The 17,008-nt window shown below is 37.7% G+C and overlaps 1 long non-coding RNA gene across 7 annotated transcripts in view; it reads right to left on the reverse strand.

The window, feature by feature from the left end:
* LOC105073195 (uncharacterized) overlaps positions 1-17,008 on the reverse strand; it is a 731,725-nt gene that overhangs the window by 714,051 nt on the left and 666 nt on the right. The window lies entirely within an intron of this gene.

Raw genomic sequence — 17,008 nt, forward strand, 5'->3', positions numbered from 1 at the left:
TAAAATAAACTTTAAAAATCTAGAAAACCTTTCATTACCATATTAAAGTGCTTCAAAACCTGTGTATCTCTCTGTGTGTGTGTGTGTGTGTGTGTGTGTGTGTGTACTAGTATATTTGAAATATATTTTTCAGAGATACCTCTTTAAAGCTATTTGTTTTACTTTTTGGTTATCTGAGGCTTTAGACTAAATAGCTTACCCAGAAGAAATACTTAGTCTATTTTTTGGACATTTTCTAAAAACTAACTTTCTTTAAAAAACAAGGGCATTGGCTAGAGAACCTAGTGTGAATGTAAAAACATGTGCAGACTATCGTGTGAATGTAAACAGAAAGTGAATAAAACATAAAGATGATAGTTTGGAAAAAAAGAAATGTCAAACATGCTGGAGTACCAAAAATAAAACCTACCAATGCAACTAACTGTTTCTAGGGACAATAAGGGATTTTGTGGAGTTCATTATAATTTTCTCCCTTCAAATTATGATTTTTAACATGAAATATTTTCAGTATCACACACATGTATTAAGGGTAAATTTTTTTCAGTCATGCAATACACATCTCTGCTCCAAATAAAAACATTATAGGCAAAATTCCCCATCACGTTGGATTTCCTGACATAAATCTTGGTCCCAGTCTGTCACCTCAACATTGAACTCAATGCTTATCACCTCTTATTAAAATAAAAATGTGTGGTGTAACTTTTTCTGCGTGGATGTACTAGAGCTCAAAATCTTTGGTAGAGAAGGAGCAGATGCTCCTCCCAAAACAACAGAGAGGAGCACAGCACACGCTACGGCTAATTGTCTGAGCTGCTGGCATTAGTTGTGACCACTAACCATGCCGTATAGGTCTTAAACCATGTCTATGCTAAACAAATTTTTATTTTTCCTTTCTTTTCCCAAAACTGATTCTCAATGCTGTTTCCCATTAGAATCACCCAGGAAATATCCAAAATGCTGATTCCCAGGCCCCTCCATAGCCCAGGCATTCACAACCTTCCCAGCTGATGGCCTGATTTAGAGCCCTCCAGGGTCCTAACTGAACATCCTGACCTTGCTGTCCTCTCTGCAGTAGGACCCTCTCAAAACTCACTTGGTTTCATGTCTCCTCAAAGCTCTTTAGTCCAAAATGAGTTAGAGCTGAAAAGCAATTTCTGTAACAAGTCACACTAAAACTTATTTTATTTTCTATTTTCTGAAAGTGACTCTAGACTCTATTTCCTTTTAAAAATTCAGATCCTTGAGATTTTTAAAATCTCAAATTGTTTATCAAATTGATAATTTGCTTTTATCTTAGAAAGTTTATTTTAAATACTTTAAAATAGATATTTCCCTGAAGCAGGAGTAACAGTGTTTTCTAGGAACTAGACTATATTCCAGCCTCTGAATGAATTAACTCACTACTAAGTATTTATTAAGTAACAATTTACACCTAACAAGTGTGTAGTGTTCTTGTACTCAGCTCTGTGGGAAATGGAACAGAAACCAAAACTAAACCTAATTTTTTTTTTTAGAAAAAAATAAAAGGTAGGTAACAATAAGATAATAGTATAGAACAAAAAGTAAACAAGCATTGAAAATGACTGACATAAAACAAGTGGCTAAGAGTTCTGAGAAAGGAGAGATTAAGTGGCAATGGTAGTGAGGAAAAGGCAGGAGGAATGATGAAGAAGAGGCAGTCTTGGTAGTAAGGCACTATTTGTTCATTGATCTTGAGGAGCCTAGATTTCTTGTTGGAGAAGAGTGGAGGATAAAACTGTATTATTAAATACACTTAAATGTAAAACTGAGACATTTAGACATTATTCTGCAGAAATCTAGGAAATTGGTTAGAGCAAGGGCAAATAAAGCATGTTGTCAATGTGATTAAAATAACAATAGCTTAAACAGTTACTACATTTTACAGAGTGCCTGGAAATATGCATGGTAAGTGAAGGGTATGAACAAGAACCTGGAAGAATTAAACTTTAAATGTAATTCAAAGCATCTGAGCAGATCAATGCAAAGCAACCCCAACAAGTAAAATGGCTTCAGTATTAAGTAGTCTAATTGAATTCATTAACACTTCCAAAGTGTTGACCTGAAACAAATAGCCCGTCAGATATTTCTCCAGCAAAGATGGTTTTATTCAGGATCAGCAGAGAATTGTAATTCAGGGTCTGCAACCATGATGAGCCACATGTAAGTTCCTGTTTAGCAAGGGAAGGCTAACACTTTTACAGAGTGGGAAAGGAAGTTGGGAGGGCTATAGTAAACACAGAGTCCATGGCTTTTCATTGGCTGAGTCTTTGCCAGGAAAGAAGAGAAGTCTTTCCTCTTATTGTTGGGCTCTGCTATTATCAGAGGGCATGAGTGCTCCCCCTTCTCATGTCCCAATTCTATTTAAGTTTTCTGTTTATTTTTTTTTTTTAACAAAAGTAAAGAAGTTCTCTACCAGCGACTGGTAAATGAAGGAAAAAGTGAGAGAATTGGCAGAACCATTTCAAGGACTGCCCAGGGCAGAGTGACCATAGCCAGACCCATCTTTGTCTAGAAATTAATGTTTTGATTAAAGCCATGTTGACACTTGACTCATAGACTCAACTCTTCTAGCTTTCATACAGTCAGCTCTCCACTTCAATCTGTAGTTGGTTGAATCCACACATGCAGTATCCACAAATACAGAGGGTAACTATTTCCCATGATACGTGAACAAATCTTTATTCTGACTTATAGATTCATCTCTAAGGAGATTAGTTAGTATGAATCTAACCCTAAGAATAAAAACTGCCATTTACAGGGCTCTTTGAGTCTGTTAAGCCTTGTAAAGAACTGATGAGGTTCAGGACACACCCCAAAATATTTGAGAAGAAATCTGAGAAACAATGGGTGCAGGAAGGACTTTCAGACCTTCCCCTGAAGCAGTTGATAAGGCCATCATATAACATTCTTATCTCTGAAGACTGAGGAACATCAGAGGGATGCTGGGAGGAATCTGAACAAACAGACCTTGTCAAGTTTCCCTCTATTTACTATACTTAGCTCATACCCTTTTTCCTATTACATTTTCCCACAACTTTCTACTCCATCAAATCTAGCATAAAATGCTCAGGTTTAACACCTGATTTGTGTCTTAACTTCATTAAAGTCTCCTGTGTCATGTAAAACTTATATTAAATAAAACTGTATATTTTTATCTTGTTAATCTGTCTTTTGTTATAGGGGCCCGGGCAAAGAACTTAGAAGGATAGAAGGAAGTGATATTTTCCTCCCCTACAAGACGTTTTGATACTAATTTATTTAATCCTCTATTATCATATAAAGTAGATACTATTATTTGCATTTTATAGATTAAAAAAAAAAAAAACCTTAGTGGTGCCCAGGTATGGAAGACTGCTTCAACATTTAAAAACCAGTTAGTGTAATCCATCATATCAATAGACTGAAAGAGAAAAATCACATGATTCTGTCAATAAATGCAGAAAAAAGCATTTGACAAAATTCAACATCTATTCATGATAAAAAACTGTCAGAAAACTATGAATTGGGAAGAACTTTCTCAACTTGATAAAAAATGTCTTTGAACAATTCTTACTTACTGGAAAGAAACATGAAGCTTTCCCATCAAGATCAGGGATAAGGTAAGTGTATCTCCTCTCACCACTCCTTTTCAATATTCTACTGCAAGTTCTAGCTCATGCAATAAAACAAGAACAGAAAATAAAAGTTACACATACCAGGAAGGCAGAAATAAACCTGTCTTTGCAGATGACATGATTGTCTACGTAGAAAATCTGAAAGAATCAACAAAAAAAGTCCTGTGCTAATAAGCAATTATATCATGGTTGTAGGCTACAAGGTTAATATACAAATGCCAATCACTTTCCAATATGCCAGCAATAAACAAGAGCAAATTAAAATTTAAAAAAAATACCACTTATATTAGCACTCAAAAATGAAGTATTTAAGCATAAATCTAACAAAATATGTACAAAATCTGTGTGAGACAAACTATTAAATTAATTAATAAAATCAAAGAAGAATTAAGTAAATGGAGAGATATTCCATGTTCATGGATAGGAAGATTCAATATTGTCAAGACGCCAGTTCTTCCCAAATTAATCTATAGATTCAATGCGATTTCAATTAAAATCCTAGGAAGTTATTTTGTGGATATAGACAAACTGATACTAAAGTTTATTTGAGACACAAAAGACCTAGAATAGCCAACTCAATATTGAAGAAAATGTAAAATGTTGGAGGACTGACACTACCTGATTTCAAGACTTACTATAAAGCTACAGTAAAACAGTGTGGCATTGGTGAAAGAACAGACAAACAGATCAAAGAAACAGAATATACAGCCTAGAAAAAGACCTATATAAATATAAGCAACTGATATTTGAAAAAGAAGTAAAGGCAAGTCAATGAAACAAAGGTAGTCTTTTAAACAAATGGTGTTGAAGCAACTGGACATCTACAAATTTAAAAAAATAAATCTAGACACAGACCTTACACCCTTCACAAAAATTAACACAAAATGGATCACAGAAATGTACAATGCAAAACTATAAAACTCCTAGAAGATAACATGAGAAAATCTAGATGACCTTAGATACAGCAATGCCTTTTTAGATACAACACTATAGGCATGATCCATGAAAGAAATAATTGATGAGATGGACTTCACTAAAAGTAAAAACTTCTACTCTACAAAAGACAATATCAAGATAATGAGAAGACAAGCCACAGACTGGGAGAAAATATTGCAAAAGACACATCTGATAATGGACCATTACTGAAAGTATACAAGGAACTCTTAAAACTCAACAATAAGAAAGCAAAGAACTGATCAAAAAATGGGCTAAAGGCTTTAAAGATATGTCACCAAAGAAAATATAGAGATGGCAAATAAACACTTGAAGAGATACTCCACACCATATCTCATCAGGAAAATGCAAATTAAAACAACAATTAGATACCACTACATACCTTTTAGAATGGCCAGAATCTGAAACACTGACAATACTGATAGCTTGTGAAGAAATGGATCAGCAGGAACCCTCACTCACTGCTGGTGGGAATTCAAAATGGTAGAGACACTTTGGAAAAACAGTTTGGTGGTTTCTTATAAAACCAGACATATTCTTATAATACAATTCAGCAATCTTACCCATTGTTATTTACCCAAAGGAGCTGAAAATTATGTCTACCATAAAACCTGCACATGGAGGTTTATTTACAATTGCCAAAACCTGGAAGCAACCAAGATGTCCTTCAGTGGGAGAATGGATAAATTACATGTGGTACATCCAGAAAATGGGATATTATTCAGCAATAAGAAATGCGCTATCAAGCAATTAAAAGACATGGAGGAACCTGAAATTCATATTCCTAAGTGAAAGAAGCATCTGAAATACTGTACAATTCCATCTATATGACATTCTGGAAAAGAAAAACCTATGGAGACTGTAAAAAGATCAGTGGTTTCCAAGGGTTGGGGATGTGGGGGTGGAGCACAGAGGATGTTTAGGGTGGTGAAAATACTCTGTATGATACCATAAAGATGGATACATGTCATTATACTTTTGTCCAAACCCATAGTATGCACAGCATCAAGAATGATTCCTAATGTAAACTATGGACTTTAAGTGATAAAGACATATCAATGAAGGTCCATCAATTGCAACAAATATACCACTCTGGTGGGGGGTGTTGATAATGGGAGAAATTATGCATGTGTTGGGGCAGGGGATACATGGGAAATTTCTGTACTTCTCCTCAATTTTTCTATGAACCTCAGACTGCTCTATAAAAATTGTCTTTATAAAGAAAGTTTTTAAACTGAGACATAGAAAAGCTAGGTCACATTCCTACAATTCTATAACCAGTAGGTTGTTGTTTAGGGCTTCCATCTGCCAGGTTCCAAAACCTGTGCCCTTAGCCAATCAATATATTAATAAAATTAAGTGTTTGAACTTACAAGGTTGGGTAATGTCTCAATTCTGATAAATTTGCCTTGGTGCTTAACATTCTTTGCACTTCCTTGGATAATTCTGGCATTTCTCATGGCACCCTTACTGTGCAGTTTATAGTCTTCCTAATTTCAAAAGCTGCCCTCTTTCTCAGCCTCTTAAGAAACCACCCTCCCACCAATCTCTGTGTCTGAGCCACTCAGGCGCTTCAGTTCCTGAAGAAAGCTCAATTCCCTCTTGTCTGAAGAACTTAATACCCTTCCCTGACTCTAGGAAATTCTACTCCTAGCAGCCTTCCCCATACTGCCTAAATAAGTAAAATTCTATATCACATCAAAGTCTCTTTTTTCCACTACTATCTCATTTATCCCTATTCCTCTCCCAGTTTCCAAATATCACAGAGCTGACCCCTTTCTGTTTCCCACCCGAGAGTAAAACTGAGCAACAAAACTTTCATGTCTTACAAAAAAAGAGCACAAGTCCAACGTATTTCTCTCTCTTTGATCCCACACCCTCTCTCTCCTTCTCCAGGTTAGAATCCTTTGGATTCACAGCTTTCTTAAGAAAGCGTCCCTTAAGGCTTTTCCCTTCCCTTAAGGCAAGGGAAATAAATCTTTGATTTTTCATTTCTCAAAGAACTGCAAACCTTCTCTTCCTACTCTTGCTATGCCCTAGGCAACAATCCAAATTAGAGTAAAAATAACCAATAAATGTTGTGTCAATCAATCTCTGAAGTAAAGGAGGTGCTAAAGTCCCCCAAAAGATAAGTTAGGCATCATTAGGATAAACATTAATGCAGAAAATCACATGTTTAATCTCTTGTTCACATATGTATGACCACCTATAATCAGGCTAATCTGATACAAATGTACCTTTTGAAATACAACTTTTGTTGTGATTTACTGGTTAATTGTTTGGAGGCCAGAAATTAGATTTCACATTAAAAGCATATAACTGGGAGTTCAGAACTTGCAGATACTAACTACTATGTATAAAACAGATAAACAACAAGGTCCTAGTGTATAGCACAGGGAACTATATTCAGAATCTTGCAATGGCCTATAAGGAAAAAGAATATGAAAAAGAATAAATACATATGTACAAATGAATCACTATGCTGTAGACCAGAGATTAACACAACATGGTAAGTTGACTATACTTCAATTAAAACAACCAACCAATCGAAACATAAAATCACATTGTCTGCCTTCTAAATGATTTTGACCCTTGGGTATATACTTTAGTATGAAACAAGACCAGTCATGGAACGTTTTAGACATGTTGAAACCTAGAGATCAAGATAACTTTCTCCCAACACTGAAGGTACAGAATCTAAATATAATTCACAAGAGAATGCTGTGGCAGTAATCTCATGGACCCTGAATATGCTTTATTCTTTCTATACTCAACATTCAACAGAATACTTATCATATCCTGAAGAAGATAGAAAATCTCTAAATCCAACCTAAAAGTACATGAAGGAGGGTAAAGGCACACAAGAATAGAGGAAGTCATTGGGACAAGTACAGCAGATCTTCATTTTACAATGCACAGTATGAAGAAATGTATGCAGAACAACATGCATTCATTCATTTCAAATAGCCCCCCTTAATCTGAGTTGAGGGGCTTCATTCTACACATTTTGAATGCTAAGGTAAGTAAAATGTGTTTTTTCCTTTTATTTTGGTGTCTGGAAATGAGTCTATTTGTCACTAACACCCATAGAATACAGACAGGACTAAACAGGCTTTCGGAAAAAAAAAAAAACATTAGCTGCTTTTGGCACAGTGCTGGGTTTGCAACATGAGTTGCTTACCAGTCTATGAGTGTAATGATTAACATTTGGCTTCTTGTTCTTTCATTTACTATGGGGACTTTTTAGCCTTTGATCACCTTTCTATTTCACCCATTGCCCTTCAGTTTTACAAATTATTCACACACAACGTTTGGTTTTTCCTTTCATCTTTCTTATTCATTGTTCCTTCTATCCATTAACTAATGTTTATTGAATTATTCAGTAATTTAGGGAGACCCCCCACCACAGGCCACCAACAAAGTGTAAGTTTTCCCAGGCTCCTTTTTTTTTTTTTTCTTCACTGAAGGCCATATAGATGAGACTAAAATTTGCCATGAAACACCTGGTCCTAACTATCGTTTTCAGATCTACAATGCTCAAAGTTAATATTAAAACTCTGTGAAACCCATTATCACTATATGAATTACTTAGAGATCTAGAGAAATTGATTTTTTTTTAATTCTAAAGACATTAAATATTGTGATTAGTGGCTATAAAGAAATAATAGATGCAAAATTTGGTTAAATAACTTGGGATATCATTGCTATTTGCCTTAACAGGAATATGTTAATTATTTAATTGAAAAATTAATTCCAGGAAGAGACTTAGAGAAGTTGAATCATAGCTCATCCAGACCCTGAACATGTTTTAAAACTATTTCATACATTTTTAAGCATCAAACAATATACCAGATAGTGTGTTAAATATTGTAGTGTTATCACATTAATACTCTACAATCATATGGGGTAGATTTTATCATTCCATGGCTTTTACACAACAGGAAATGGAAGATCAGAGGAGTCAGATAACAAAAGCATTTGAAGGGCCCACACTGGAATCTAAGTCTCCACTTAACACAACCATACATTTTTATCACACCACAATGCCTCCCTTAGCTAGACGGCACCTGAACCAGAGTTTTTTACTTCTCCCTTTTAAAATTATTTTGTACATTATGGTACTGAATAACTAGTATTTTATTACCTCTTCTCTATTTTTTATTCAACTGATACATGTACAATGTTCTAACACTTGAATGATGTTACAAGGCTATAAAAACAATAAAAAGCAGCACCTTGCTTACCTGCCCCCATCCAAGTCCCAGTTTAGCTGTTTCTTTTCACATCTGTGTCCATATTTTAAATAATATGTTTATATATATACACTACCTTTGAAATTTAGACACTATTCATTTATTTTGCCTTATGAAAAAAGAGAGTTAAGCTTTTTTTTTTTTTTTTACCACTCCCTAAACATACACACTCTCATTTCCTCCATTCATTTTCCATGTTTAGATGAAACTTTACTGGATATTTACCTTATTGCAACAATAAAAATATTGTTCACAGATGAGCAATATGGTATACTAGAACATTTCCTTTAACTGTACAATTATTATATAGTTTTCCTGTAATTAATAGTTACTAATAATCATTATTTTTTTTGCTTAGTTGTTTGTGTTTTTTAGTTTTCTACATATGTATTATTGTTCACTATGTTGTACCCTTTTCACCACTGAGATGATAGATTTCATATATCTCTTATCTGAACAGTCAGCTATCATCTGCAAAGACTGTTCTCCATGCCTACAGAGTTACTTGAGATCTATCATGCCTTCCATTTCTCCCATATTCTTTTTGCCTATGTAGTTTTATATATTTACTTTTTTTAATCCCTTTCGACTTTATTTTAAGTAGATGTTAGGGAGATTAGGATGCATATGTTTTTAATAAGCTATGTTTAATCACAAATCCAATATACCTTGAAATTGTCTTTAGCGCATAATTTAGCATTCACCAGAGCAGCATGTAATTTTGTTTTGTATGATAATTTGTTCTGCATTTAGAACACGGAGCAGGGAACTTATTATATGTTTCTTTGGATCTACATTTGTATTGAGCACACCACATTTTTCAGAGTAACCACTTTATAGATTCTTATTGTTGCAATCAATACAGCACCCAACCAATTCATCCTGCCATTCCCTGAATGTAAGATATAAAAAAATGGGAAGGCTGGTGGTAGAAAAAAATCCTCTTTAATAAATGAAGTATAATCTCAAAGCAAAACTTTTCCTTTAAAGGTTGTATTTGTTTTTGATATTTACATTCTATATATTTAAAAATAAATTTGAGATTTTAAAATGTTTCATGACAAATTATATGAAAAAGGGACTTTCCAATTTTCTAACACAAAATAATTAAGCTAACTTGATTTTTAGCCAATTTGCCATTGAGCTGTTTCAGCAGGATAAATTACTCTGCTGTTCAGTAATATTGTTGGCAATTATGTTCCAGGAGAACAGGAAGGATTAAATAAAAATTTTCTTACAACTTCTCTTTTGAAGTAGCAAGGCCAGCCTTTAAAAGAATCAAGCATGGAAGAACTTGCTTTCATATTAATACACAAAACCAAAGTTCTAACTTGTTTATAAAACTTCATCCTCATGTTGAAAAGAAAATATTTTCCCTTCATACATAAAGATAATTTAAATTAAAAGAGAAAGATATTAAGGCTGAGTTACTTTATGATGTTTATATATATATATATATATATATATAAAAATACAAGTTTGGGAACCTCTCATATACAGATGAGAAATACAGGTTCCCAAACCTATTCCATTTATTCTATGGTATTGTATCTCCTGTTAAAAGAATTTTAAAATATGAAAATGAAAGAAAAATTAAAATATCAATATAACATTATCTTGTATTTTTTTCACCTTTTAATCTCTCAGACTAATTTAATAGTCTAACTTTATTTTCCATGGTTTTAGAAGCATCAACCAAAAATGTATTAGCAAACCTAATTCACTGCCATGAATAAGTAATTTTGGAAGGCCAGCACACAGAATGAAAGATGATTCTTTCTCTCTGTCTGGATTTTCTTTTGTAAGATATTACTAATATCAGGCAGACCTGTTTTCAAATATTAAGAAAAGAGAGGTGGGAGTGGAGAGAGAAAGAGAGAGAGAAAATTGAAGTCACCTACCATCTGCATTATCCAAAATCAGATTAAAATTCAAAATGATTTACTTTCAAAAGTTGGTGAGAGAAAGAGGTAACTGGGTTCAAGAGAAAAGCAGTCCCTGCTAAACACATGAAGTGTGGATTATTATGGTTACTAAAAGGAAGAGGATACTTTAAGTATAAGGGCCTGCACAGAATAGCAGTGGAGAGCATGAGCCGCGTAGACACATGGTCTTGCTTCACATCCCACATCTGTGACATCCTAGTGCTGTGATCTAGAACAAGCCCCTGACTACCTCTAAATGTCTTTCTGCATTTATGAAATATGGCAAATAGTACCTAGTCATAGGATCATTGGGAGGATTAAACAAGAATACATGTGAAACAGCATTCTGTCCAGAATTTATAAAAGAGATATTAACTATAACTGCTAGCAATTTCACTCATGAGTTCAACAATACTTTTTTAAATGTCTATTATATGTTCCACAGGCACTGTTCTAGGTGTTGTAGACTTAGTAGTAGTAAATTAATTAAACAAGGAGGTCAACAGACCAAGATGGCTTTAATATAAGTCTATGTAAGCAACACAAAATCTTAGCCTATAAAAATTTAAAGATTAAGAAATCAAAACCTAAGGATCACAAACAGCCAACCAGGCTTTCCTAAAAAGGCAACTGCTTAAGTTACAACCAATCAATTTCCTTGCTTTGCTTCTGCATCTTCTCTGTAAAAGTCCTACCCTTGTCTCCTATTGATGGAATGCCCCTAACCACTTTCAGTTTGGCTCTGTCCAATTAGAATTAATTTTTGTCCTGTCCAGGAGTTTTGCTCCAGTTAAAGGTAATGATGATGACTTTTTCTGACCCTTGTGACTTCAATCAACTAAAGCCTGAACTCTGTCAACCTTTGCCCCTATTCTATGCTTAATTCTCTGCTGCTCAAGTCCTTTCATGAATATGCATACACTTCCCAAACCCCTCAATAAATATGCATGTACCCTTAGCTTAAGACTTCCCCAGTTTTGCTGTTTGAGGAGACACTGCTTTGGAAAATATGCTCAGTGTTCTCCTCACCTGTTGTAAGTACAAAATACTTCCTTTTCCTCCTTTTTGGCTTGATTGTGTCTTTTGGCTTATAACCCACCAAGATGCAAACCCAGTTTTGTGGTAACAATCATCCTTGGGAAAGATGAGTTGGAAGTTTTAGAAATGAGATACTTGTCTTGGAGAGAGAGAGAAGAGTGAAAGGACAAAGGAAATACAGTAACATTTCCAAGAGTGACTTATATGATAGATCATGGAAATTAAGTGTGTAATGAGAGAGCAACAAATGTGAAGGGGTGAAGGTTTACTTGAGTAGGTATTACTAACTTCTTACTTGTGAGAGCAGAGGTTGGGTCTTGGTTCTTTCCTGCCCAGAGGGTATATGGGATTTTTAAATATTGTTCCCCCTCTTCCCAAATCTCTTCAGAAGTCTGATGGCTTCTTTTAACCCCACAGAAACAGATCCCTAATTCTTCACCTAGGGCAATGCATGTCTACTTTTCCTGCACTGGCATGATTAAGAGCCCTACTCCAGAGAACAGTCCGGGAATAAAGAATTTTCTCCTAGATACCCTTTGGTTATTGCCTGTGTGGAATACAGCTGACAACTGGATTCAACGTACATAATATATACGTATTTTTGAGGATTAATTTTATACTAGGCTTTGTTCTAGGCACTTTGAATAAAACAATAATCCTTGCCTTCAGGAAGCTTTGTTTTTGGTGGGCAGCTGAATAAGAAAAGGAGTATGATGTGGGAGGTGTAGTTTTAAATAAGGTGATCACAAAGAGTTTGTTTAGAAAACAAAGACTTTAAGTAAGGGAGTGAGTCATGGGATAGTTAGGAGAGTGTATCAAGCTCAGGGAATATCAAATGCAAATATCCAGAGGTGGAAATTTACCAGATTCATTCCTAGAGCAGTAAGGAGGCCTTATGAATAGAGACCAATCATAGATGTGACATAAAATTCATATTTTATGGCAAAATAAGAAAAACTTAAACATAAAAAAAATTTTTTCTGCCCTTTGGCCTCCTCTCTTCCTCTATTGTGCATTATGTATCTGCATTATGCATCAACCAAACCTTCCCCATCAGCAAAAATACCTGTTCAATCATAAAGAGCAACATTCTTCTAGCATTAACAAGACAACTCCTTAAAAGATAACATTCCTTCTTGATCTTGTAAGGGGTCACATGACCCACCAGCATGATGCTTAGATCTGGATTATGTAAACTGTCTATAATACATCATTTGCTGTACAGTCCTCTGTCTCAAAAACTCTTATGTAACCAGCCTAGATTTCTAACCAGCAAAACAGTTCCCAGAGCTCTCTGAGTTGCTCTTCCTGGGTTATAATCCTCAAACCTGGCTCATGTAAAATTTTTCATTTCTTTCTTAGATTGACTGATTACTTTTTATTGACATAGGCTAACAGAGGTAAGGAGGATGAAGGCTTGGGTTGCATTGTTTTCTTACTGTGAGTGAGAAAAGAAACCAGAGAAGCTTTGAAGGAGAGGAATGATGATCAAAACTATATTTTAAAAGGATCACTCTGGCTGCTGCACTAAAGACATATGTTCCCTTACTTTAGAAGCTCATGAGATTTTGTGTGTGTGTGTGTGGCCCAGAGTAGCTCCAGACAAAAGTCTAATGATAAAAGAAAAATAAAACTCTTGAGAATTTCAGAAATCTGGGCTGGAGATGCTGGTTCAACCACTAAAGGTTCTCGGGAGTGATCTATTTTTTAGGTCAACATGTTACCAATTCTGGGAGCTCTGTGGGATCTTGTCCCCAAAAGTGACCTATCTTCTTGACACTGCACATAAGAATGTATTATGTTTTGGGTGGGTTCCTAGAGAGTAGGAAGGGATATGGGATTCTAGCACAGAACCCTGGGGCTCAATAAGACTTCTGCTGAAATTAAGGCTGCAGCAACCCTATCACGCTATTCCAGTCTAAAATCAGAAAATAAGGTCATACCTGCAGAAGACCCAAATTGGAGCCCACCTTATATTACCAAGTACTGTCAGTACTGGCTGTTTTCTACTGCCCCTCCATAGCCATCCTCCTCTTTCTCCTTTTCCTGCAGCCCTAACTCTGGGGTCCTCAACATGCCCCTTATACATACCACTTTTACATCCATGCAAACTGCAGACCCTGGCACCCTCACCTGTCTAGCCACTAGACAGCTAATACCATATGATCTCATTTATACATGGAATCTAAAATGAACAAAAAACTAGCTCATAGATGCAGAGAACAGACTGGTGGTTGCCAGAGATGGAGGGGTAGGATGGGGTGGGGTGGGATCAGGGGAGTGAGTGGGATGGGGGTGCAAAATCAGTGAAGGAGGTCAAAAGGAACAAACTTGCAGTTATAAAATAAGTCATAGGGATGCAAGGTACAACATAGTGACTATAGTTAAGAATACTGTATTGTATATATGAAAGTTGCTAAGAGTAAATCTTAAAAGTTCTCATCACAAAAAAAAAATGAATGACTATATATGTTGACAGATGTTAACTAGAATCATTGTGGTGATCATTTCAAAATGAATACAAATATCAAATCATGCTGTACACCTGAAACTAATATCATGTTATATGACAATTATATCTCAACTTTTTAAACGACCAATATTCTTGACACTGAACTTGAGAGTTGATTATGTTTTAATAAGTTCCCGCAGGGCGGTGACAACTGAGAGTTCCTGAACAACCGTGTAGGACTTGTTACAATACTGACACCATATGCTTGGAGGACGCCAGGCAGAAGGATCATTGCTGGGGCCTGACTTGAAAGGGACAGTAACAAAATTCAGGCACCCAAGGTGGGATAGACTGTGGCCTTTTTACCTGCAGCTATCCCCTAGACTCCAGGCTTGCCCCGGCTCCAGCAGGAGGATGGCTGAGGCTTTGGGAGGTTCAGGTGAGGATGATTGACCCTGGTTTCTGAGTACACCCTGACAGGGTAGAAGGGCAGCAACCTTCAGCCAAATTCAGAGCAACTCTTTCCAGCAACCCAATACCCAGGTGTGGTGCATAAATAGCCCAGCCCCCAGTCACTGGGACCGTGCTCCACTGAGGAGACCACACTGTGGCATCGTTGGGGACTGAAGAATGAAACTCATGCACGCCTGCCTCTGACTGGCCTTCCCGAGGTACTGGTGACCTGGGGACAGTGGGGACCTGAGGATGAGAGGGAGCCAGGGCAGTCCTTTCAACAGCGCTGTCCACCTGACCCTGGGACAAGGCAGTAGCAGCTGCACCAGTGCTTTCAGCCCTCCCCGCCAACCTCCAGGCGTCAGCAGTGGTGTTCTCCATTGTCACTCTCTGTCAAGGAAAGCGGCCATCCCCGTGAGCCAAGAGGCCAGACCAAGAAAAGCCCCAGGTATTGAGGGCCGCTTGACAAAACGGAATGAGGGCACTCGATCTGAGTTCAAGAAGGCACCAGGGATGCCGGAGTGTCAAAGGGTAGGTATGCAACTGGTGACTAGATGACCGTCTTCTGGTCAGCACTAGTTTCTCTGAAGTGGTCTGGGGAGCCTCATGAGCCGTCCCCAAGGCCAGGAACCCCACTATCACTCCTCCCCCTCTGCGTGTGAGGCAAACTGAGGTTCCACCGGCTCTCCTCCAGATATCACACAGATACCAGCTGCCTGGCGATCTGGAGAATGCCCTGTGGGGACCTCACATGCTTTTAGTCCTCAGCGAACAGAAAGTCTGAAAACTCCTCTTTTTCAGCTGTAAGGATGAAAGAGAAGACCCTGCCCCAGACAGCTGGACCATCCCCTAAGGGAGCAAGCTGTCAGGAACTAATGTGGCCCTGAGACATCCCGTCTAACCTCCTATGGGACATTCTGACCGAGGAGGGACTCTCTAAGGCATGAACAGTTGCAAATTCAAGGGAGACCCCGGTTATATCAGAGTCCACGCCATTTGGAAGCCTCCTCTTTCAGTCTTTTGAATGCATGAACAGTTTGATGCTGGTTCCAAATTTCCTAAACCAGAAATCCTATGCAGGTCAAATCTTGTGGCATTTGCCTGCCAACTCATCACTCCAACCGCCCCCTCAGTAGTGGGAAACAAATCCCTGAAAACAGAATATCTAAAGTCTGGGGAACCAAATGTTCAGCATACCAAAGGACAGCCCATTAGGATGCATTCTGAAGAGCTGGAATTTTTTAGGTATCACCACCTCGACCTCAAAACACTTAATCTTATGTAACACAGCCTGGCCCCAATACCAGCTGGGATATGGGAAAGTTGCCCATCAATGGGTCTCTAAATTATGTTACTTCCAGTTGCCCTGCTCCAGGTGCAGTTAACCCCAAGATAAATTAAAGCTGAGTGCATTTGAACTCCTGTCTGGTAGACTCATCCCCCAAGCCTGAGAGAAAGGGTGATTTGGCCCTTTTGAAATGGAGCGACTCAAGTGTGCCCTCCAAGTAGGAGAAACTACGAAAGCTCTCACAGAATATGGTGACCAAGTGCTACTAGCACCCACCAATCTTGCCCTGCACCCCTGCTGGCCAGGAGACTGGGGGCACCGAAAAACCTGGAAAACCCTCAGTCTGTGAGACAGCTCACCCCTAAAGGGAACAGGCCCCACCTGCTGACCTTAACCACGCACTCTGCCCTGAAGTTGCAGGGGGTCACTCCAGAGGCATATCACACATTACACTCGAGTGAAGAGGGCACAGAGCCTCCACATCCTGGGAGACAACCTGGGGAAATGCCCCCTTGACTACTCGTGTGAACCTCTCTCTGATCTGAAGTTCCTCTTCCGGAAAACAACAGAGGTGTGACCAGGGAGATTCAGGCCACGGCAGTGAGCCTCTGCATCAGGGTACACTTCTGCCTACAGGCAAAAGACCTAGATACTTTCACTTTTAAGAAAAAAATTGACATGTAACTGTCAGATTGTTACATAAGTGGGGGCACTGGGCAGACAGGTGGAGAAGGAGGATGGTCTGGAAGATGGTGTTATATGCCTTCAGCGGGTGCCAGCAATGAGTGCCAGCAAGAAACTGGTTAAAGCCCAACAGCCACGACTGCACGGTAGCAGAAAAGAATTAACCGGACGCGACCCAATGTTCACTGTATTATAATTAACATTGCAGTTTAGGCCCCACCATGGGCTTTTCGGTATACACCATGGGTAAGGACATGCGCAAAAGGGCCAAACATGACTAAGCATTCCAGGGACACGAGCCATCAATCAATCAAGAGACCACCCCT

The sequence above is a fragment of the Camelus bactrianus genome, chromosome 1 (assembly GCF_048773025.1).
Source record: "Camelus bactrianus isolate YW-2024 breed Bactrian camel chromosome 1, ASM4877302v1, whole genome shotgun sequence".
Classification (NCBI taxonomy): domain Eukaryota; kingdom Metazoa; phylum Chordata; class Mammalia; order Artiodactyla; family Camelidae; genus Camelus; species Camelus bactrianus.